The following is a 24,277-nucleotide window of genomic DNA, read 5'->3' as shown; positions in this document are numbered from 1 at the left end:
GAGAGGAGAGAGAGAGAGAGAGGGAGAGAGAGAGAGAGAGAGAGAGAGAGAGAGAGAGAGAGAGAGAGAGAGAGAGAGAGAGAGAGAGAGAATGATGAATGAAGATTTGAGAGGCAGATGAGCCATCATGACAAAGAAGGGTTTCTTTATCATAACTGACTAAATGAGATGAGTTACACGATAGGGTTGTGGAGGCCTATACGTGGTGTACACACAGAGGGTCAGGCACCATTGCATTAGATGACATACAGCTGAAAAGATGGAGCCAAGGAGCCGACGCTTGGCCCTGCATGCACAACTAGGTGAGGTCCTCACATACACGAATAGATCAACAAGAAGCGTGTATTAACAACTTATTTTTAGACATTCAATTCAACAACTTTAAGCTTAATATTTGAGTGGTGATTAAACCAAAAATAAAAGACTATTCTGCAGCATTGAGAAATTGGTCGGAATTGCCTCAATGGACTTGGTTATGCCTAAGAAAAGGCAAAAGATCAGAGAGATGAACTGTTAGAGAAACATGAAGTAACTTGTCCAATTGGGGTCGGTGCTTGGAATCTTCCTCCTAGTCATGCATGTAGCAGGCAAATTGGCCCATAGGAGGCAGCAGCAACTTCATATCCACCAGTGATAGTCAAGTTTGATGCTGTGTTAAGCTGGAACCAATTGTGAGCAGATTACAGAGAGGACAACCTTGTGAGAGTACGATCTTGAAGGCAGTCTACTAGTAACTGCAGGAGAGAACTTGAGATGCCTAGAGTGCTTGTAAAGGTCTGTCACTAACCCACATGGAACCTAACGCGGTCAAAGGCACCTGCAAAGTCAGTTGCAACATCGCAGTTGATCTTGGACTCTTCAAGTAACTGATGCCACAGTGTGGAGAAGTTCAAGAAGAGATCAGCAACCGTACGACCTATTACGAAGCTGTGCTGTCAGTCACTCAGTAACAGAAGATGGTAAAAAACAAAACAATTACGTATTGCGAAATTATTGTTTATTGAAAGCGTTCAACTTTTCTATCGTGGCGTCGTTTGTTCATGCAATAATAACCTCAGAGTACAGTGGAAGATCTAAGTGTATATAAATTGTCATACATACTTGCATGGAATTAAACATTTCATTCACCTGTTCCTCTGAGTGAAGTCATCACTAATTCCTCTGAGCTTCAGTAGAGATCAGGGGGGGAAGTCGAAAATTCCAGTTTGGCAGCTTCTTGGTGCTGCTGGTTCTGGAATCTTTCCTTATTAAGACCACTCAATAGCTCGATCGATAGAGCTTCGGCCTCTCACGCGTTGAGTTCACGGTTCGAGTCTCCAAGAGCCCAGGTGAATGGAATATACGTGTGTATATTCGTCGCATGTAGGCCTGCTCTCTCTCTGTCGTTCCTGGGTATTCGGTTTTACCTCCACCTACCTCCTCGTCCTTCTTCATATATACGCACAAGAACATCCTTCTCCCCCCCCCCTTCCACCTTGTTTACTCCCACTTTGATTACTTTTGTGATCTCCAATCCACTATGGGATTCTCCCACAGACTGTCTCCCACTCTCACAACCTCTTCCGGTTACGTTAACATTCTCTTTTGTCCCTTCAAGATAATTCACAATCATCCCCATTACTCCTGATTCTGCCACATCCCCCCATCCATCCCCACTCGTTCCATGTTGCCCCCAGATACGCCACCCACCCATCCCCATTGCATACACCCTTCTCAATTCCTCCCCCCCATTCCCCCCCACAACCTCCGGCCTCCACCCACCTCCCCTCCTAAGCAACAGGCAGCGATATACACACGATAAAGGTCATTGTTTTTCTGCTGTGCGAAGGTTCTAGTTTCTACACTCTGGCTTACCCACAGGGAAGGGCGGGCCGACGCCAGTCGCGGTTTTTTTAACTGAACTGGAGGAGGACTTGAACGAGTAGGGGAGAAGGTTACAGGGTACGGGGTTTGCAAAGGGACGTAAGGGTGATAAGGGTGAGGGGGGGTTATTGCAAAAGGGGGTGGGTACTTATCTAGTTCTATTCATCTAGTTGTGCTTGCGGGGGTTGAGCTCTGGCTCTTTGGGCCTGCCTATCAACGGTCAATCACCTTGTTTTTTTCCAGGGAAATTACTGCTCGGGCCCTAAGCCTCTGGCTGGCCCACTAAGTGTTGTTTGTTTCTGTTTTACTTAGGCGGAGTATGAGTATTTATGACTCGTATGGTCGCTTCAGTAAGATTTTGCCCAATGTGTTTAACAACTTCTTCTGCTCTGTTGAATCTATGTTGAAATCTTATTGGATTTGTAACTGTGCACTGTGTTAGATAATGTTCCAGTGGTCTGTCGGGCATTTCTCAACAGTGTTGACATTTCCTCTCATCTTCTGGAACCTGTATGCCTTCTGGAACTCCCCCCCCCCCACACACACACATATCCCCAAGAAGCAGCCCGTAGCACCTGTCTAACTCCCAGGTACCTATTTACTACTAGGTGAACAGGGGCATCAAAGTGAAAGACACTCTACCCATTTGTTTCCGTCTCCGCCGGGGAGCGATCTCCGGACCCTAGAACTACGAATGCCGAACCCTGTCCACTCAGCCGTCATGCCCTAACCTGAGTGTGTATGTGTGTGTGTTTGTGTGTGGGAGCGCGGGATCTCCTGTTAGTTCTTCACTCTTGTTTCTGCTATTCATGACTCTCGAGGCTGTCTGAAGACTTAAACATTGATGACAAAATTGCCTGTAGGCAATACAGTTAACTGACAAGATTTGATTAAAAAGCAATTAGGAATTAATGATGGTTTGAATGACTGGTTTAATGGTTTAGAATTAATCATTAGTTCTAACTGGTTTAGAACTAATGGTTATAGAAATCCTGATTGTAAACAAAACAAAAAAAGGCTGATAGCAAAAAAATAAATGAATAAAAAAGATTAAGGTTTATTGCTGCTGATAAACAGATGAATTTAGGTAACTGGATAGTGCTTTGTGGTAGAGAGCTAGCAAAGCTTAGCTACCAAACCCAACACACAAGTATCGTGTCAGCAAGGCGGATAGCCCGCCTGCTATCATCGTATCAGCAAGGCGGACCGCCTGCCTGCTATCATCGTATCAGCAAGGCGGACAGCCTGCCTGCTATCATCGTATCAGCAAGGCGGACAGCCCGCCTGCTATCATCGTATCAGCAAGGCGGACAGCCTGCCTGCTATCATCGTATCAGCAAGGCGGACAGCCTGCCTGCTATCATCGTATCAGCAAGGCGGACAGCCTGCCTGCTATCATCGTATCAGCAAGGCGGACAGCCTGCCTGCTATCATCGTATCAGCAAGGCGGACCGCCTGCCTGCTATCATCGTATCAGCAAGGCGGACAGCCTGCCTGCTATCATCGTATCAGCAAGGCGGACAGCCTGCCTGCTATCATCGTATCAGCAAGGCGGACAGCCCGCCTGCTATCAAAATTTACACTATATTTAACTTTACACCCGTACTTCTCTTTCATCTTAACCCCCCCCCCCCCCACCTCCACGGCAAAGAAAATAAAAAATAAAAAAGTTATACAATATAAATTCAACGATTTTGATCCATATATTGTTATATAATGGTCCAGGACGGACCGAAAAATTGCTTTTTTGCGTGTGTGGTTTAGTTATCATATCTTCAACCACGTTATCTTGACTCCTCGATATTACCTCACCCTCCATCACATCTTCCTCATCCTGTCCTCCCGCATTTTCGCCTCACGATTCCCCCTCCCACCGTCTCTCTCTTCCCTTCCTTCTCACTTCTCTCTTTTTCTCTTCCACTTTTCCTTTCCTTTTTGGTAATTCATACTTCACGGTTTTGGTGACACCACGGATTTGCATCACCCTGGGAAGAAGAAGAAGAAGGAGAGAGAGAGAGAGAGAGAGAGAGAGAGAGAGAGAGAGAGAGAGAGAGAATTATAATTGAACTATATCATCGCAGGTATTTCAAATTTAGTGGCTACACAACCTGCAAATAGGAAGGAAGGGAGCGTAGGGGGGAGGGGGGGTGTAGGGAAGGGAAGGGATAGGGAGGGAAGGGGAGAGAAGGGTAGGGGAGGGAAGGGCAGGGGGAGGCAAGAGGAGGGAAAGGGCAATAAATGGGGGTGAAGGAACAGGGTTCTATTAATAGTAGCGAGGACACGTTTTACAACGTCATTGCCCGGGCTCCAGGGACCGCTTGTGACGTCACAGTCTCTCACAAGGGGCTATTTTAGCATCTGCTGTGTGAGGGTGTGCACTCACCTACCCGGGCTCCAGCTCCTAAGCCCCACGTCAAGAACCATTATTAATTAGATGCAGTAGCTGCATTTTTTTCATCACATTTCCATTTAAAAAAAAATATTCATTGTTTTATTAAATTTCTCATCTGTTCTATTGTTTAATTCTTTTTACATTTTTTTTATTAATTTCTGTGACTCATTTTGTGTCTTAAGTTTCTTTAAAACTTAAGTCTTAAGTTTTATTCTTAAAAAAAAGAATATTGCCTGTATATCTTCTTGGATATAAGGAGGCCTGATCGAAGACCGTGCCGCGAGGTCGCTAAGCCCCGAAATCATCTCATCTCGCAAAGTTGGTCATTCCGGCCCCTCCTCCCCACCCCCGGTCCCATCCCAAATCCTTATCCTGACCCCCCCCCCCCCCTCCTCCCACCCTTCCAAGTGCTACATAGTCGTAATGGCTTGCCGCTTTCCCCCCTGATAAAAAGTTCCCTTCCCTTCGTCTCGGTATCGTATATGTTATTATCATATCCAGTCTTTATCTTCTCCAGTGTGGTGAGATCCAGTGCCTTCAATCTTTTCTCAGTTCCTTTAGCTCCGTATCAAGATTAATTTAATTTATTATACACCCCATACCCATCCCTTGGACGGCAGTGGACCTCAAGCCCATCCCCTGGGCGGTAGTGGTCCCCATACTCATCCCATGGGCGGCAGTGGACCCCTTACCCATCCCGTGGGCAGTAGTGGACCCCATACCCATCCCATGGGCGGTAGTGGACCCCATACCCATCCCGTGGGCAGTAGTGGACTCCAATACCCATCCCATGGGCGGTAGTGGACCCCATACCCATCCCGTGGGCAGTAGTGGACCCCATACCCATCCCATGGGCGGTAGTGGACCCCATACCCATCCCGTGGGCAGTAGTGGACCCCAATACCCATCCCGTGGGCAGTAGTGGACCCCATACCCATCCCATGGGCGGTAGTGGACCCCATACCCATCCCGTGGGCAGTAGTGGACCCCATACCCATCCCATGGGCGGTAGTGGACCCCATACCCATCCCGTGGGCAGTAGTGGACCCCATACCCATCCCATGGGCAGTAGTGGACCCCATACCCATCCCATGGGCGGTAGTGGACCCCATACCCATCCCGTGGGCAGTAGTGGACCCCAATACCCATCCCATGGGCGGTAGTGGACCCCATACCCATCCCATGGGCGGTAGTGGACCCCATACCCATCCCATGGGCGGTAGTGGACCCCATACCCATCCCATGGGCGGTAGTGGACCCCATACTCTCCATTGGATGGTAGTTGAGAAGGATACAGAAGCCCATAATTGGCTCAGGAACTGAGCATATTAGAGTCTTTCTTTGAGAGTAGAATTTATATGTTTTTAAATTAATACAGAAAATATGTGATGCTGTATCCTACTTAAAGAGGGTTATATACTGGACTGTGTTCGAGAATCCCTTGTCTAAGTTTCTGAAGGCTATCCCAACGCCATATATAATATATATGAAGGCAAGAAGGCAATATATATACACACACCTGTGACTAACCGGGACCACACACACACACACACACACACACACCTAACTAATATACCCTCTCTTCCACTCCCAGCACCCATGCTCCATTCTCATCTCAGCTCTCCGCCCTCAGTATCCCTCTTCCCCCCAACCTCTCAACCTCTATCTGACTCTCAGTCTCACTCTATTTCTCAACCCCCCTATGCTATTCAGACCCCTAACTTTCAGACCCATTATGCCCTTCCTACCCCCCTAGATGCCCAGACCCCATTCGCCTACCAGGCACTCCCAGGCACCCCCCTAGCACCCCCCCACTCACCCCCACAGCCCCCACTTGCCCCCCAGACACCCCCCAGTTCCCCCCAGACCCCTGGTGAAAGGGGGAACTCTGACACCCGAGTTTCCAAGAAGAGTCTCAAGGTTTGGTACACCAATGCTGATGGGGTAGCCAATAAAGCAGAAGAGATAAAAGAAAGAGTTAGTGAGGCAGACCCAGACATAGTGGCAATAGTGGAAACTAAAATAAATGGCATGATCTCGGATGCAATCTTTCCAGAGGGGTACCAGGTGATAAGAAAAGAAAGGACACAGAGACAGGGAGGAGGAGTGGCACTACTAATAAAGCGGAAATGGAAGTTTGATGAGCTGGAAAATCCGGGTACCAATGAAAGCACAAGCTTCATACATGGAACTCTGACAGTGGATGGGAAGAAGATTGTAATCTTGATACTCTACAATCCCCCACCAAACAGTAGAAGGCCCAGGCAGGAGTACGAGGACAGCAACAAGACATGTATAGATGAACTGCAGAGGGCAGCAACTTTAGCGCATAGAATGAGAGCGAAGCTGCTGGTCATGGGGGACCTAAATCACGGAGAGATAAATTGGGAAACGAGGAATCCCCATGGCGGGGAGGAGACCTGGGGAGCGAAGCTGGTAGACGTTATTGACAGGAATTTCCTAACACAGCATGTGAAAGAAGATACTAGGGAAAGAGGAGGGGATACGCCCAGCCTATTAGATCTCATTATCACTCAGAATGTAGAAGACATCGAGCAGTTGGAACATGAAATACCACTAGGAGCTAGTGACCATTGTGTCCTAGTCTTTGACTACATGATGGAGCTTAAAATTGTGACCAAAGGACAAGAGGTCCGGGAAAGGAGACTTGATTACAGAAAAGGGGACTACAGAAGGATAAGGGACTACCTGGGAGAAGTGCAGTGGGAGGAAGAACTTAGAGGAAAAACAGTGCAAGGTATGATGAACCAAGTCATATTGAAATGCAAGGAGGCTGAAGATAGATTTATTCCAACAATAAAGGAAAAAAGCAGGAGGGAATATAATAACCCATGGTTTAATAGACAGTGTCAGGAAGCAAAGGTGAGAAGCAGGAGGGAGTGGAGGAAGTACAGAAGACAAAGGACAGAGGACAACAGGATTAGATGTAACAGAGCTAGGAATGATTACATTAACATAAGACGAGTGTCGGAAAGGAATTATGAGAACGATATTGCAGTCAAAGCGAAAAAGCAACCAAAATTACTACATAGCCATATAAGAAGGAAGATGTCGGTAAATGACCAAGTGACAAGACTGAGGAAAACAGAAGGGGCATATACAGAAAGCGACAAGGAAATCTGCGAGGTACTGAATGCAAAATTCCATGGAGTGTTCACAACCGAGCCTGAGCAGCTCCCATTGTTAAAAGAGATTACCCAAGATGAAAGACTATCGGATATAGAGGTGACAGCAGAGGATGTAATGAAACAGTTGACAACACTGGATGCAAATAAAGCTGTTGGACCAGACAAAGTATCACCGTGGATACTCAAAGAGGCAGCGCAGGCTCTCAGCGTGCCTCTGGCAATGATCTTTAATGAGTCACTTATGTCGGGAGAATTGCCCAGTTGCTGGAAGGAGGCAAATGTCGTACCGATTTTCAAAAAGGGTGATAGGGAGGAGGCACTTAACTACAGACCCGTATCACTGACAAGCATCCCCTGCAAAATACTTGAAAGAATAATTAGGCTAAGACTTGTTGAGCACCTGGAGAGCATTGGGTTTGTAAACAAGCACCAACATGGGTTCTGGACAGGGAAATCATGCCTAACAAACCTTTTAGAATTCTATGATAAAGTAACAAGGATAAGGCAGGACAGAGAAGGCTGGGCAGACTGCATATTTCTTGACTGCCAAAAGGCCTTTGATACGGTACCGCACATGAGACTGCTATACAAACTTGAGAGGCAGGCAGGAGTAAGCGGAAAGGCCCTAGTATGGGTGAAGAACTACCTAACAGGAAGGAGCCAGAGGGTAATGGTAAGGGGCGAAAAGTCGGACTGGCGAACAGTAACAAGTGGAGTACCTCAAGGATCGGTGCTGGGACCAATCCTCTTTCTAATTTACGTAAATGATATGTTTACAGGAGTGGAATCATACATGTCAATGTTTGCAGATGACGCAAAATTAATGAGAAGAGTTGTGACAGACGAGGATTGTAGGATCCTCCAAGAGGACTTAAACAGGCTGCAGAGATGGTCAGGGAAATGGCTACTGGAGTTTAACACCAGTAAATGTAAAGTTATGGAAATGGGATCAGGTGACAGGAGACCAAAGGGACAGTACACAATGAAGGGGAACAGCCTACCTGTAACGATTCGAGAAAGAGACCTGGGAGTGGATGTGACACCTAATCTAACTCCTGAGGCACATATAAATAGGATAACGACAGCAGCGTACTCTACACTGGCGAAAATTAGAACTTCATTCAGAAACCTAAATGAGGAAGCTTTTAGGGCGCTTTACACTGCCTACGTGAGACCCGTCTTAGAGTATGCCGCGCCATCATGGAGCCCCCACCTGAAGAAACACATAAAGAAACTGGAGAAGGTTCAGAGGTTTGCGACGAGGCTTGTCCCAGAGCTACGAGGGATGGGATATGAAGAGCGGCTGAAGGAACTGAACCTTACGACACTAGAGAAAAGAAGGGAGAGAGGAGATATGATAGGGACATATAAAATACTCAGGGGAATTGACAAAGTGGAAATAGATGAAATGTTCACACGTAATAATAACAGAACGAGGGGACATGGGTGGAAACTGGAAACTCAGATGAGTCACAGAGATGTTAGGAAGTTTTCTTTTAGCGTGAAAGTAGTAGAAAAATGGAATACACTTGGGGAACAGGTTGTGGAAGCAAATACTATTCATACTTTTAAAACTAGGCATGATAGGGAAATGGGACAGGAGTCATTGCTGTAAACAACCGATAGCTAGAAAGGCGGGATCCAAGAGTCAATGCTCGATCCTGCAAGCACATATAGGTGAGTACATATAGGTGAGTACACACACACACACACACACACACACACACACACACACACACACACACACCTCGTAGGGGCCTCGTAGCCTGGTGGATAGCGCGCAGGACTCGTAATTCTGTGGCGCGGGTTCGATTCCCGCACGAGGCAGAAACAAATGGGCAAAGTTTCTTTCACCCTAAGTGCCCCTGTTACCTAGCAGTAAATAGGTACCTGGGAGTTAGTCAGCTGTCACGGGCTGCTTCCTGGGGTGTGTGTGTGTGTGTGTGGTGTGGAAAAAAAAAAAAAAAAAAAAAAAAAAAAAAAAAAAAAAAAAAGTAGTAAACAGTTGATTGACAGTTGAGAGGCGGGCCGAAAGAGCAAAGCTCAACCCCCGCAAAAACACAACTAGTAAACACACACACACACACACACACATTAGAATTTTTTTCAGTGTCATAGTAGTTAACAAATGGAATACATTAGGCAGTGATGTGGTGGAGGATGACTTCATACACTTCAGTGTAAATATGATAGAGCCCAGTAGGCTCAGGAATCTGTACACCAGTTGATTGACAGTTGTGAGGCGGGACTAAAGAGCCGAAGCTCAACCCCCAGCAAGCACACCTAGGCGCGTACAACTGGGCGAGTCCTGTTACCTCAGTACAACTAGCTGATTACATATATATATATACACACACACACAGGTATACACAATTATATATATTTACATATACCTGGCTATTTTCTGCTCTTTTATCTTCCTGATAAATACGTCCTTTTGTGTTCTATTTCAGGTTTGCTAAGTGATTAGTGTCTATTTCTATCGTGTCTGTCTCTGTGGGTTACCATACGGCTGGAGACTATTGTGGAGTTCTATTTTGGCAAGGTTTTGTGGCGAAGGTCAGCTCGATATTTTAGCCGTGTGTGTGTGTATATATATATATATATATATATATATATATATATATATATATATATATATATATATATATATATATATATATATATAGCTTCATCAAGGAGCATATAATCTCCTCACACAACCAGATCACCACCAGAGACATCTTGACAAGCAACACTGAAATAATCGACAGGTATAATGACAGAAGAAGACTGGACAATCAGCGAGGCGCTATTCATCAAGAATTTCAGATCAGCAATCAACAACCAGCTAACACATAATTAAATTCTACCCACTGCAAGACCCCGAGCCAACGCAGAGTAAGTACGGAGAGACTACGGGAATTAAACCTCATGTCGCTGGCAGCCAGAAGAGTTAGGGGCGGGACATGATCACCACATTCAAGATTCTCAAAGGAATTGATAGGGTAGACAAAGACAGACTATTTAACTCGAGGGACACGCGCACTAGGGGACACAGGTGGGAATTGAACGCCCAAATGAGCCATAGAGACATTATAATTTTTTGTTTAGTGTCAAATGGTAGTAGTTGACAAACTATTTGTTATAGACAAATGGAATGCATTAGGAAGTGATGTGGTGGAGGCTGACTCTATACAAAGTTTCAAGTGTAGATATGATAGAGCCCAGTAGGCTCAGGAACCTGTACATCAGTTGATTGACAGTTGAGAGGTGGGGCCAAAGAGCCAGGGCTTCACCCCCGCAAGCACAACTAGGTGAGTACAACTAGGTGAGTACATACAGTACGTACCCACAGGTGGCAGTACACACCCACTACTACCCACAAGGGGCAGTGTTTTTATCACTCGTTCGGAAACCTCTAATAACGCTATCCAACAACGTAAATCTTCCGACAAAGCCTTTGGTGTTTGGCCATTTTCTTCAGGAATTCAGTCTTTATCTGTGTTGTATATTAGCTTATTTGCCAATAAGCTAATGGTACGCAGGAGCGCTGGGAGCAAGCGGCAGAAAATCTTTGAATTTACTTGTGGCGTTTAAGAGAGTTGGAAACTGCACCATCTGCAAGGTAATTCAAACGAGGATGGAGATGGGGAGGGGAGGATGTGAGAGATGGGTGAATAGAGATGGGGTAGAGAAGAAAGATGAGGAGGGGAGGAAGAGGAAGGAATAGGAGGAGACGAATAATAACGTGGTAAATGGGGGGGGGGGGAAAGGTTTTGACCTGAGGAGTCAAAAGTACCTTGAGGTACTTCTGATATTTTGTTTGAAGGACTCTGTAGAGTGCCAGGTATGTCATGTCAAACTGAGGGGTCCCCTGAGGGCCATATGGGCCACATTTGTGTTTTCATGAGGGCAACACACCACAACTAATTGAAGTTATTTAATACAAATTACTGCAGAATGTGTTTATTATTTAGAAACATACAATGGTTTAGCGGCTAGCCAAATTGATGAATGCAAAGTACTGAAGTAGTTTAACAAGAGAAATACAAAATTGAAAGCGGAAATTGTCAATGGCAACATAGACTTGTATGCAACTGCAACGAATACATTGTACACAAATTACAACAGTTCAAAATGAACATTTATTTACGACTATTCAATAATTTTTAGTGTTTTGTCCTGAGGCTTGACACCTCTTTTAATGCAAATTTTTCCTATGTTTGGCCTTTGTTCGGACCACAGGTGTGCTTGCAAAGGGCCGCAAGCAAGCGGCCCGCGGGATGCATGCCTTCAGTGTAGACTCTTGTCCAGGTTCTGTGCTAAAAGAAAAAGTCTCGTTCTGGCTGAACTTGATGAAGGTTACGGCTTAATCTTCCAACCCGGAGAGATGACTGCTACTTCGTGGACAACCAGAAGACTCCTACTTCGTGGACAACCAGAAGACTCCTACTTCGTGGACAACCAGAAGACTCCTACTTCGTGGACAACCAGAAGACTCCTACTTCGTGGACAACTAGAAGACTCCTACTTCGTGGACAACCAGAAGACGCCTACTTCGTAGACAACCAGAAGATGGCTACTTCGTGGACAACCAGAAGACGCCTACTTCGTGGACAACCAGAAGACTTCTACTTCGTGGACAACCAGAAGACGCCTACTTCGTGGACAACCAGAAGACGCCTACTTCGTGGACAACCAGAAGACTCCTACTTCGTGGACAACTAGAAGACTCCTACTTCGTGGACAACCAGAAGACTCCTACTTCGTAGACAACCAGAAGACTCCTACTTCGTGGACAACCAGAAGACTCCTACTTCGTAAACAACCAGAAGACTCCTACTTCGTGGACAACCAGAAGACTTCTACTTCGTGGACAACCAGAAGACTTCTACTTCGTGGACAACCAGAAGACTTCTACTTCGTGGACAACAAGAAGACTTCTACTTCGTGGACAACCAGAAGACTCCTACTTCGTGGACAACCAGAAGACTCCTACTTCGTGGACAACCAGAAGACTCCTACTTCGTGGACAACCAGAAGACTCCTACTTCGTGGACAACCAGAAGACTCCTACTTCGTGGACAACCAGAAGACTCCAACTTCGTGGACAACCAGAAGACGGCTACTTCGTGGACAACCAGAAGACTCCTACTTCGTGGACAACCAGAAGACTCCTACTTCGTGGACAACCAGAAGACGGGTATAATTGGCTGACTCACAATTGGAACGCGTTCTCACACATATTAGAGAAATAAAGACTATAAGAGATCTAATGTACCCAGGAGTCAGCATCTTCACCGTGTCTCAAATTTTGACAATCTAACGTGTATCATAAACAATTGTGTAACTAGCTTTAAAATAATGTCACTTGCTTAGTTAAACGAACTATGGAGGTTCAGTTCCTGAACCAATTAAGTGCCTCTGTAACCCTATCCACGGGATGGGAATGGGGTGCATAATAGAGAAAGAAATTCAATTGAAATATCACAATTTAGTGTATGTCCATGTAATAATCTCAGAACACATCACATGTAAGGGTCTGGTTTGCCAGAGAGAGAGAGAGAGAGAGAGAGAGAGAGAGAGAGAGAGAGAGAGAGAGAGAGAGAGAGAGAGAGAGAGAGAGAGAGGGAGGGAGGGAGGGAGGGAGAGGCTGACAGACAGAATATAAGAGATAGACAACAATAGCATCATTTATTGAGAGTGAGAGGAGGGAGGGGTTGAGGAGGAGGGGGGGGGGGCGGTGTGAAGAAGTCACGTAGATGCTGGCACAATGGCCAGAGCATCTCGCTGATCTCTTTCTCTCACCCCCTGGCGAAAGGGTATAGTGGGTGGTGGGCAGTGGGCGTGGATATCAGTGGGGGGATGGTGGGCGGATAATGGTCCCCCAAGGGTTCCTTCAAGGGTACCTTCGTTGTTAGCTGGTCAGAACCTTATTTGGCCTTCGCTTGAAGACTATTATGTGCTGTTCTTTGGTGCTCGGTCGTCGGGAGGCTGTTAGCTGTGGACTCGTGGGAGATGGGCTCTGCTTCCCTAGTGTGAGCGTCCATTGCTTGTGCGCTCACAAAAGATTGTTTATAATCTTGTGTGTGTGTGTGTGTGTGTCTGCGCGCATGTGTGGGAGGGTGGGGGGTGGGCAGATACTTGGTCCCTGTTTGAAGCTGTTTTATGATATATATTTACTTTGTTGAGAGAGATGTTTAGTACTTTTTTTTAATGTGATTTGTAAAGGTTTTGATTGTTCAACATTGACATTCATCTATGGGAAGTCTTCAATAAATGGGTCATGTGAATAATGGCCCGTTACCCTTTGGATTTCCAGTTATAGTTGATTAATAGAAAAAGGGGTTCTGGGAGTCGAGTGAACCTTGTGAGTGTATAATTGAATTGTTAAGATCGTTTGAGCTCAAGTCGGTTTGGAATTTCACTGTGCTTTTATACTTTTGTTAGGGCGATTTCATATAAATATATTTTTGTTCGCTAAAGTGTACCAGTTTGTGTTGGAGAGTTGGTAGAGTGCAGTAGAGAGCCGTAAAGTGTAGTAGTGACTGGTTGAGTGGAGTACTGTGTGTTAGAGTGGTAGAACATGGTCGAGTAGTGGATTGTGATAGTGGTAAAATGTGGTAGTGTGGGATAGAGGGGTAGTCGTTGGAGCAAGAAATGAAGATCAATAAGATGACTTCAATGCAATTGTTTTTTAGTATCTAGCTTTTGTATTAGTGATTTGCCTTTTTTATATATATAAATAAAATCCATCCTATTTTCTTTCAGCTGTTCTCATGTAAAGTAAAACCTAAGCTATAGAGATCTCTTCAAGCTTAACCAGTCACACTGTAGAACAGAAATTAGGAGATGACTTTTCACCCAAAAAAGGACGATATATGAATATGAGTTTGTGTATGTATGTATATGCAGTATACATATACAACGATCACAAAAACACTGATCCATGCGGAAAAACTACATTTGAAAAATTAGAGAATGCTGAATGCGTTTTGGGTCTATCTAGCCTTCCTCATAGCAAGATGGAGAAAAACGTGTTTTTTTATGCATAGTGTGTGTGTGTGAGTGTTAAAAAAATGGTGTAACTTATTTCACAAGATTATTAGTTAAATGAACTGTGAGATTCAGGTCCTGAACCTATTATGTGCCTCTGTAACCTTTTCCACCACCGCCCACAGGATAGTTATACCGTGAATAATAAATGACTTAATTAAACTAAAAATTCCCCCATAGTCTTATAAATCCTTGGAACCGCCTACCCGCCGAAGCCGTAAATAATGAGAGTTCTAAATCCAGTTGGAAAAATATTCTAGGAAAAAATGGGGGGGGGGGGTAATCTTTGACAGGACTCCGGCATCCTGAATCCGTCGTGGCCACTAAATTGTGGTCCTCAGGTAAATTCAGGTAAATCTTTTGAAGTCATACTGGTACCTAATAGGACTGGTGGCAGTGATGATTTCAATAGTCTGGCGAAGGGGGGTATGGGGGATATCCTTGAACCCATTGTGGGTTTGTAATCGTCAAAAGGTCATGAAACCCTGCCACAAAGGGGCATTAAATATAATTGAATGTTATCACAGAATGCGCTCACAGAATACACCCGCCAAGTATACCCGCATGAATATACCATTAGAATACACGCTCCGAAAAAAAAAATACTCGTGAAGTATACCAGAAGAACATCCCCGCAGAATACACCCAGAGATTATACCCACACAATATATACCCATATAAAGTATACCAGCAAAATAAACCCAGATAACACACCCATTGAATACACCCACAGAGTACAACCACAAAATACAGCCATAGAGAATACACCAACAGAAGAACATACCCGCAAAAAGAAAAAATAAATCCCACGATGAATGTTCAAGGAGCACTCCACCATTCTCCTTTGTTAACGTACTGTGTGTTACCAAGGACTCACGCAGACATTAGGCACCTGTTTGAGCGCTCGCCACCTGGCCTCTTACTACCCTAGACGGTGTCAGCGGCACGCCAAGCGTAGCACGTCGACCGCCTTCTCCATAATCGTTCACTCACGTGCGTTGAACTGTGTGTGTACGAACGATCCGCCACCCTGGCCCACCCCCCAGCTGCCAGATATGCCATGACAGGCACTCGCCACTCTTCAAAGAGGCGTTCTATTGAAGCATGGCAACCAGCGTGGCTACCCAGAAGCCGTCGTGAGATACGCATCCCCTGTTGTGATTTTTTCGCGAATGATCGTGGACTACCGGTGCAATTACGAGGCTCCAAGGACTCCCATTCATCAGGGCTGTCATTACAGTCCATGAGACAGATGACAGCCTTGTGCTGCAGCATGAGGGTGCCGTAAAGAACCTGTTCAATGCTGCGTGCAGATTCAAATGTATGTATGTATTGTGTGGATGTTGCGTCGCGTTGGCCAGTAAGTTGTGACACGAAGTATGCGTTATACATGCTTTTGTATAATTATCTTACATTGTTTCTGTGAGCTGCCTCCATTTCAACCCCTTATTGTTTCTAAGGGGGTTGAAATGGAAGCTATTGTTTCTCTCCTCACTTAAATTTAATGATTTTGCATTTGTCCGGGTAAGTAACCGACCGCAATGTCCACCGCAGTCACATTCGTTTATACGTATTTTGGTAAAACTTGCATCATCCGCAAACATGGATCTAGATGATTTGATTTTCCTGTGTCCGTTCGTTAATATATATTATGAATAAAATGTGTCCCAATAACTATTCCTGAGGCAGAACGGAACGGAACTGTCCGGGGAAAAGCGCCAAGCCATTACGACTAAATACCACCCGGAAGGGGTCAGGATAAGGATTAGGAATGGAACGATTCCTGAGGCAGGCCACATAGAGTTAACTCTCCACACTCCGACCTCTCCTCCTTCACCGTCACCCTCTGTTTTCAATCGGAGACGTATCCTCGTACCCATCTCAGTAATTGTCGAGTAACCTAACTGCAGTTAGCTTATTTTCAAGTTTGTTAAGGAGCATTTTATGCAAGACTGTGTCAAATACTTTCTGATAATCAAAGAAAAACACAGTCTACCCTTCCCTTATGTGTTGTCAGTCATTACATCATAAAACTCCAATTGATTAGTAAGGCATGATCTGCTTTCACTGAAGCCATGCTGTTGCTCTGAGGCAGTGTGTTATGTTTGTAAATAGTCCTCAGATCGTTTCCTTGCGAGGCTCTCAAGTACGTTAGTACGTACGATTGTTTATGGTCTGTAGTTTACGGGACTTTCCTTCCTTGTATATCGGGACTACATTCATTGTCTTCGATACGTTGGTGTGTGTGTGTGTGTGTGTGTGTGTGTGTGTGTGTGTGTGTGTGTGTGTGTGTGTGTGTGTGTGTGTGTGTGTGTGTGTGTGTGTTTACGTTGTATCTTCAGAATCGAGCCTTTCTAACCAATTTATTTTTCCTCTTATTATGTCTCTACTACATATATTTATCTTACACACTCGCGCGCGCGCACACATTTTCCAGGAAGCAGGCCGTAGCAGCTGTCTAATGCCTAGTTGTATGTGTACGCGCATGCGTCTGTGCGTGTTTTTATGCACTCAGGTAGTTGTTTTGAAAGTGTTGAGCTTCAGCTCTTTAATCCCGCCTATCAACCTTCAAATCAACGGTTGTCCGCGTAAATTCACAGATTCCAAAGATATTAGATTCAGTCACATTTGCAACAATGAAATCAAATGCATTTGATACTGTGCATGAAAACTGCCTTTCAACATTTCACATGTGTGTGTTCGCCAGCATTCAGCTGGACGACGACACCTTCCCGCGGGCATTGTCACCTTGTTCGTGTTCCACCCGTGCCTGTCTGTCCTCGCCTCCTTTCTCCATTCCTCTTCAGTATTTGGAATGTGGCGATAACTGGTACCCCTAATCTTTCAGAGACGTGACGTTCTGTTCAGCTTATGCCAGTAGAAGTGTTTACAGTAATATTTCCTACTCACAAGTGGGGAACTTTAGACTTGTCAGCAGGTTGGCGACCGAAAACCTACTTAAACTCCAATCACTACAAAAGTGCAGTTCTAAGTAACAAACTCTAATATAATCCTTACAAGTGACGTATAAAAAAAGGATAATAAATCTAATAATAACAAATAATAATGGAAATAAACATACATTTAATAAATTTTGATACTGGATGGTAAATCACTGCTAGCGAACTGACAAGAAAATTGCTCTCGAGTTACTGAGTGTGATATGACATTAGGATGAACCGGTTAGTCTCGTCTTAGGCTCGTGCTGCTTGCCCCCCTTTGAGTAAGACTTGAGGGGCTATAGTGTGCTCCCGGAGGCTATTGTGGAGGCAGTGAGACAATAAGGTGGGGAATAGTGGTTGGAAGTGGTGTGGAGATGGGAGGGAAGGTGGGGTCAAGAGGGAGGGTGGTCAATATACGGGATAGGAATGCTTTGTAGCGAGTATGATGAGCGGTGGAGTGGGAGATGTGGGGGACTTTCCTTTGTGTGTGTGTGCGCGCACGTGTGTGTGTGTGCGCGCACGTGTGTGTGTGTGTGTGTGTGTGTGTGTTTTAGAGAAAATTTAAATAATTGAGGGAGAGAGACGGAGAGAAGGGGTTGAACAGAAGAGGCTGCGGGCCTTCCCTAGGGTCTGAGGTGGATGTCGGTTGATTGCACATTGTCAACCCATTGTGCCATTGTAAAACCAAAATGCCCTGAGTAACGAGACTGACGGCGCGTGGATAACTGTGAGGAGTCACTTTTGTTTCCAATGCCGGCGAAGGGAAAGGCGCACTCCTTTTGAAACGGTTTCCAATGTTTTTCCACGGAAGGAGAGGGGAGCTTTTTGACACTTTGGAATTTTGTCAGATAAAAAATTCCGATTACCTCTTTATATATCTCGAACTCTAGCATAGTTATATATATATTCCTCCACTGGTATAGAGGAATGGCGCATCCCTCTATGCTAGAGGACGAACAGTGCCATAGTGTGTGCTATCTTGGCTCATCCAACCTTAATAAACAATAGCTAAATGCTTGGCCTAGTTGGCAAGGCTGAGCTCGCGAAAACAAAAGCAGTGTTTTTTTAATTATCATTTCGTTCTATTTTGAGAGATTTTATTTTATATAATTTTCACGATATTGACACGTGAAAAACTACTTAAGGAATCACTTAGTGTCAGTCAAAATTTACTAGAGCAGCAGTGAGGATTAAAGTACCTATTTAAGTGAATTGCGGTTACTGAGGCAGTTTTGGTTCACAATATACAAAACGGATATCCATGAGAGTTAAATTGCGAATGAATTGACAAAAATAATTCCTTAATAAGGGAATTCGGCGACGCTCTCTATTTACATTTGGACAGCGTCCACGTGCGTTAAGTATGGTACTTAACAGGAGAAAGCATTAAGCCAGTATGACTATATAGCACGCACTTGTAAGTGATGGTCCTAGTAGCCTCTGGTCCTAGTAACCCCTGGTCCTATTAGCCCTGGTACTAGGACCATCGGGTATCGAACGACGACCCTGCCAACCAGTTCAAGTAGTGATATACACTTGCGTGTAATATCGGGATATCTTATGCGACTTCTAATAATTAACCGCAATAAATATCGGAATAACACTGGTTTATAACTAAAATGCTTCTGGAGCAAATGAGGTCAATCTTAACTAATTCTGGGTCACTGAGAACGGAAGTGATATTTAAAATTGTTGATTAGCTCTAGTTGTCATCCAAGACGAGTTTTAAAGGTGCATAATGGGAGTGTTTTGCCATCAATTCCTTTAGGGCTATGCAACCCACGTGAAGGTTTGTACATCTTAAGAAAGCATGAAGCAGTCTTGGATATTTATAAAGGGTGACCAACGTCAGCAGCAGATCTGTGATGACCTGATGGTTGTAGCTCTTGTGATGGGTCAACATGGAGGATATACAAAGTACTGCTGCTTGCTTTGTGAGTGGGATAGTGGTGTGAGAGCTACCCACCGTGTCCTCACCCTCCATCACTGGAGCCTGGGAGACAAATTTTCAGCATTCTCCACTCATTGAATCAAGCAAGATTTTGTTACCAACTCTTAGACATAAAACAGTAGTTAATCAGGAAATGTAATTATTACAATTGAATTCATCACATCAAAATGCATGATAAATGGCTATTTTTTATCTAAGAAGCAGACAACTTTTAACAAATTGTTCACCAGTGTAATTATTCTGCATTTTTTTTAATATGAGGCGTGCTAAGTTGTAAGTTATTTTACCAGGGGTTGGCTATGGTAGTTGTGCTTGAGAGGTAACTTTATATTTTTTGCAATACTTTTTAAACAGTTTCTATGGGGGTTTTGTGTGTTAATTATATGAAATTTTGTGACCTTAGTGTTCATAGTCAGAACACCAAGTACATATTTGACAATCGTGCTGCTTTATGTACATCACCTAAGAGGGTTATTTATACTTGTTACGGTATCGACACCGTCGCTGGAGTATGGAATGACGATTTCAGCACCATCTATGGGTCTGCATTCCAACTTCCCGGTATTGGGTGCTACGCGGACAACGCCATCTGTTGATGGTGGCGTGGTATCGGTGAAAGGCTCCGGTTTCCTGCCTCTGTTAGAAGAGGAGGTCGATGAGGATGACCTCTGGGAGTGGCGCCATCTAGGTTGTGGCTACAAGTTACAATTTCAATTTCCAGGTGGATGGGTGTTATCCTAGGGTCACCCAGTGTATCGTCTGTCTAACTAATGACATTTTATGTCCACAGAGGTGATATATGCAGGCAATTGAGCTGAGGAGGGCTGTTCACCTTGGGCAGTCCAAGAACTCTTTGACTTGGTCCTGTGAGAAGACTAAGTGGCCGCCGTCGGTTAGAGCAGTGTTAGCTGCTGATGTATGCAGTGTTGTATGGACCGACGTAACCCGGGATTGGCCAGTAAGAGTTACGAAACGACAGTGGTGCGTCTGTTGTGAAGTGCTGCTAGTGAGCGACTAGAGACTTCTGTCAGGGTGTTAGCTATCCCTGTATATGCTTGAGACGCCTGTCAGCGTGTGGCTGAAACCCTCTGCCAGTGTGTATCTGGAGAGTGGAGGTGGGGTATTGACACATCGTGGCGATATGGTGTGTGTGGACTGGCCCATATTGAGGAAGGTGAACTCGCCAGTGTTTGCCATTAGGAGTGGACGACATGTACCGGGAAAGTGAATTCACCGGGGTTGATGAACACTGCCGTTGTATTGTGTCCTGCGTGAAAGAGACACTATTGTAAATAGGTGTAGTAATACTTTAATTTAATATATATATAGTGATGAAAGTGTTACTATATTGGCGAAGGTAATTGTGTATTGCTTATCTCCTCCTTTTTATTCATTGCACTACTACTTGACACAATCAGTTCTTGAAAGCTTACCACCGACTTGGGGTCGGATATAGAAGAAGTTATAACAGCAAGAACCCGGTTACTTGCCCAAAAAAGCCGTACCAATACTTGTCATGCTATGAATACTAGGCCTTTGAAAGCTATTTCTGTATGTGAAAATTCTGAAATATATTAAGGTCAAAAGCATTAAGGTTGTGAATATTACTATCATACTATAGCAATATATATAACATCATACTATTGGAGTTTATTGGAAAATTATTATTGTTTAGATTATTAATATTATTGCTGGCAAAGTGTTAGTACAATTTCATATGTAATCTGTAGCATAAGTCTACCTCTTTGTTAAAAGAGTCCAAACTTCAGCAGATACGTGGAATGGCTTAACCATTACTTACGATAGACATAAGAGGAGTAGTGGGTGTAGATAATTGCTCTCTGAATGCATTGCTATCGTTGGGTCAGGAATATTAGTGTACTGTTGGGTCCAGGCCAAGGGAGGGGGGGGGGGGGAATGTGTATGTGTGTTCTGTTACAAAATATATATGTAAACTACTCGCTCACTAGCGTAGAGATAAAGCCAAACTTAGTGTAAGCCAACTATTTTCAAATCAGTTCAAGGGGTACTATGAACCATTTTTCTCGTCATTGCATGTTGCACAGAAAGTGAACATATAATTTTTAGTAACCATTTAGGGCCATGTGGTCACCCAACCACTTGGACTGGATGGCAGAGCGACGGTGTCGCCTTTTGCAGATCGGCGTTCAATTCTCTGACCATCCAAGTGGTTGGGTACTATTTCTTCCCTCCGTACTGTCATAAATCCTTCTACTGATCCCTTCTAAATGCTATATCTCCGTAATGGCTTAGTGTTTCCTCCTGGTAATTGCCTTAACCATTGCATGTTGGACAAAAAGTGAACATATCAGTTTCAGTAATCCGGACAGTGTTCGAAGTCTCCCGCTGCACCAACTGCAGTACCAACAGATTTTTGCTGTACCAGTTATCATCGTGTTGAGCGTCCAGCTCTTGCAGTAAAGAGCTGAGCTCTTGTGTGCTGTAAAGAGCTTGGTTATTTTACCTGCAAGCTTTCTCGGGGTCATTTGGAAGAGTAAGTAATTATCATAAAGGTGCGCTAAGCCGGCGAGACTGTGTAGTGGTCGTTTGGAAGAAAACTGGGATTTCCATGTGATTGCAACCTTGAAAATAATGTGTCCTTTGAGAATAGGAAAAAAAAGGGGCAAACTCCAGTAGATTTAGAATAGCATTTCATCCACTTGGCCAGTCGGAGAAGAGAAACTTCCTTCCTGCAGGTTTCTAGTATGAGCTCTACCACTGTACAACAGTGCATTTAATGAACAAGAAGAAAGGCAGTTATGGAGTCCCCCCCCCCCCCCTATCCTTCTTTCAGACCTTCTTAGGTGCCGGATGCAGCTAGTAGCAAGCTATTCTCAGGACACAAATCGTGTCATTTTCGGCGCATCGTAACATAGGACAAAAATTCCATCCAACTATATGGAAGTCAGCACAAAAGCTCTGCTGTTATGGACCACAGTTCCCATAAAATCTAAGCACGATGTACCAATTTCTGTATGCATGCTTGCATATATGCATTTTGTGTGTGTGTGTGTGTCAGACTGCATACTATAACAGTACCTGTGTCATAGTTGCATAATAATAAAACGCTCACTGTTCAGATTAAGGAATGAGGAACCAACAAAGACAAGTTAACAGCCTGCAGCATACGAATGGACAACTAAAATTAGAAAACGCACCGTGGACGCGTTCAGGTAACTGTAGTGGTGAGACACGCCAGGAATGGCTGACGTAGCATAAGACCAAGTATAGGATTGTGCAGGGATGAAGGATCACTGCAACTGTTGGTGGTGATGGTATGGGGTAATGGGCGTGGTGAGAGAGAGAGAGAGAGAGAGAGAGAGAGAGAGAGAGAGAGAGAGAGAGAGAGAGAGAGAGAGAGAGAGAGAGAGAGAGAGAGAGAGAGAGAGAGAATTTTCGATTGTGTGATGTAAAACAAGGCAGGAAATAGCAACTGGGTGCTTTGGGATATCATGTAAATTTTTTGACGTTGATTGCAGTTTCCCTTGGCGCTTTACTACTGCAAATTGCCACCTTGTTGATATCAACAGACGTCATGTGTCAGTCCTTGTACTCTTAAGGATCCAGCTCGTACCAGACCTCAGTTCATCAAAGTAACCGAAGAGGGAATCACCGTTCAAGGAATCAAGATAAATGTAACAGACTAAATTCTCTGAGAGGCTGCTTGTTCTTTCCAAGAACTGAGAGGAGAGCATCTTCGCAGGGCAGACATACAGGCTCTAGAACGTTAACCAGACCACTCACCTAAGGTGAAGGGACGACGACGTTTCCGTCCGTCCTGGACCATTCTCAAGTCGATTGTGAAAATGGTCACAAATGACTTGAGAATGGTCCAAGGACGGACCGAAACGTCGTCGTCCCTTCACCTTCTAGTGTGTGGCCTGGTCAACATACTTCAGCCACGTTATTGTGACTCATCGTCTGCAGGCTCTAGAACTCCTGACATTAAAGTCTTCCTAATAATAATCATCACTTCTCCATGTTACAGGTATTGACAAAGAGAACCCTTTGATGGGTCAAGATTGGTTATTGCTGAATGTACCTTGGGACAATTTATTTTTTTGCTTTCTTAATAAATTAAGAACATCTGCCTTCATGCAGCTACCCCCGACTATATGGCATAGTCTGTGTCAAGAATAGTCAAGATTGCATAGTCTGTGTCAAGAATAGTCAAGATTGCATAGCCTGTGTCAAGAATAGTCAAGATTGCATAGTCTGTGTCTACATCATGCTAAAATGTTCCCATCTCGCAGGATGGTTAGTCATACAGGGTCATGTGATCAGTAGCCTACTCTGGCATACTTTGGAGACGTAATATGACCATACAAGATTCTTAACACTTTATGAAACTTTAGTCATCAAGTCCTTAGACCCCTTCTATTTTTTATCTTGATCCTTCACGTCTTGGGCTCTTTGATCACTGTTAAACTCTTCCTTCTTCCTCTGATTCTTCTTTCCTTGCTCCTTATTCCCTGCTTCCTGTTCCTTGTCTATGTGGGTGAGAGTGCCTGGTCTGGGTTCTCCGGCACGCTGAACGCACATCCGGTATGACACTGGGGACCTTTGAAGAAATGGCGACAAGGTCACACGCAATGGTCGATCTGAATCCGGATTCCGCGAGTTTCCGGTTGGAAACGACTGATGAGGTTGTCGTTGTTCTGTGACAACTGCGCAAAGCCGGTCATTTCCGACATTTGTCACCACAAGATGGTTGTCATCCACGTGTATGTGTTTGTGTGTGTGTGTGTGTGTATCTCGCAGAGCCTTGTTCTTCATGTTCTACACACACACACAACGTGGAGAACAAGCTTCATGTTGTGTGTGTGGTCATTTTAGTAGTTACATGCTCGAGTCAACCAGAGAACCCTCTCTCCCTCTCACCTTAATCACCAAAATAGAGAGAGGGAGAGGGAGAGAAAGA

This window comes from Procambarus clarkii, chromosome 40 (genome assembly GCF_040958095.1).
Source record: "Procambarus clarkii isolate CNS0578487 chromosome 40, FALCON_Pclarkii_2.0, whole genome shotgun sequence".
Lineage (NCBI taxonomy): Eukaryota > Metazoa > Arthropoda > Malacostraca > Decapoda > Cambaridae > Procambarus > Procambarus clarkii.
This window is presented reverse-complemented; position numbering follows the sequence as displayed.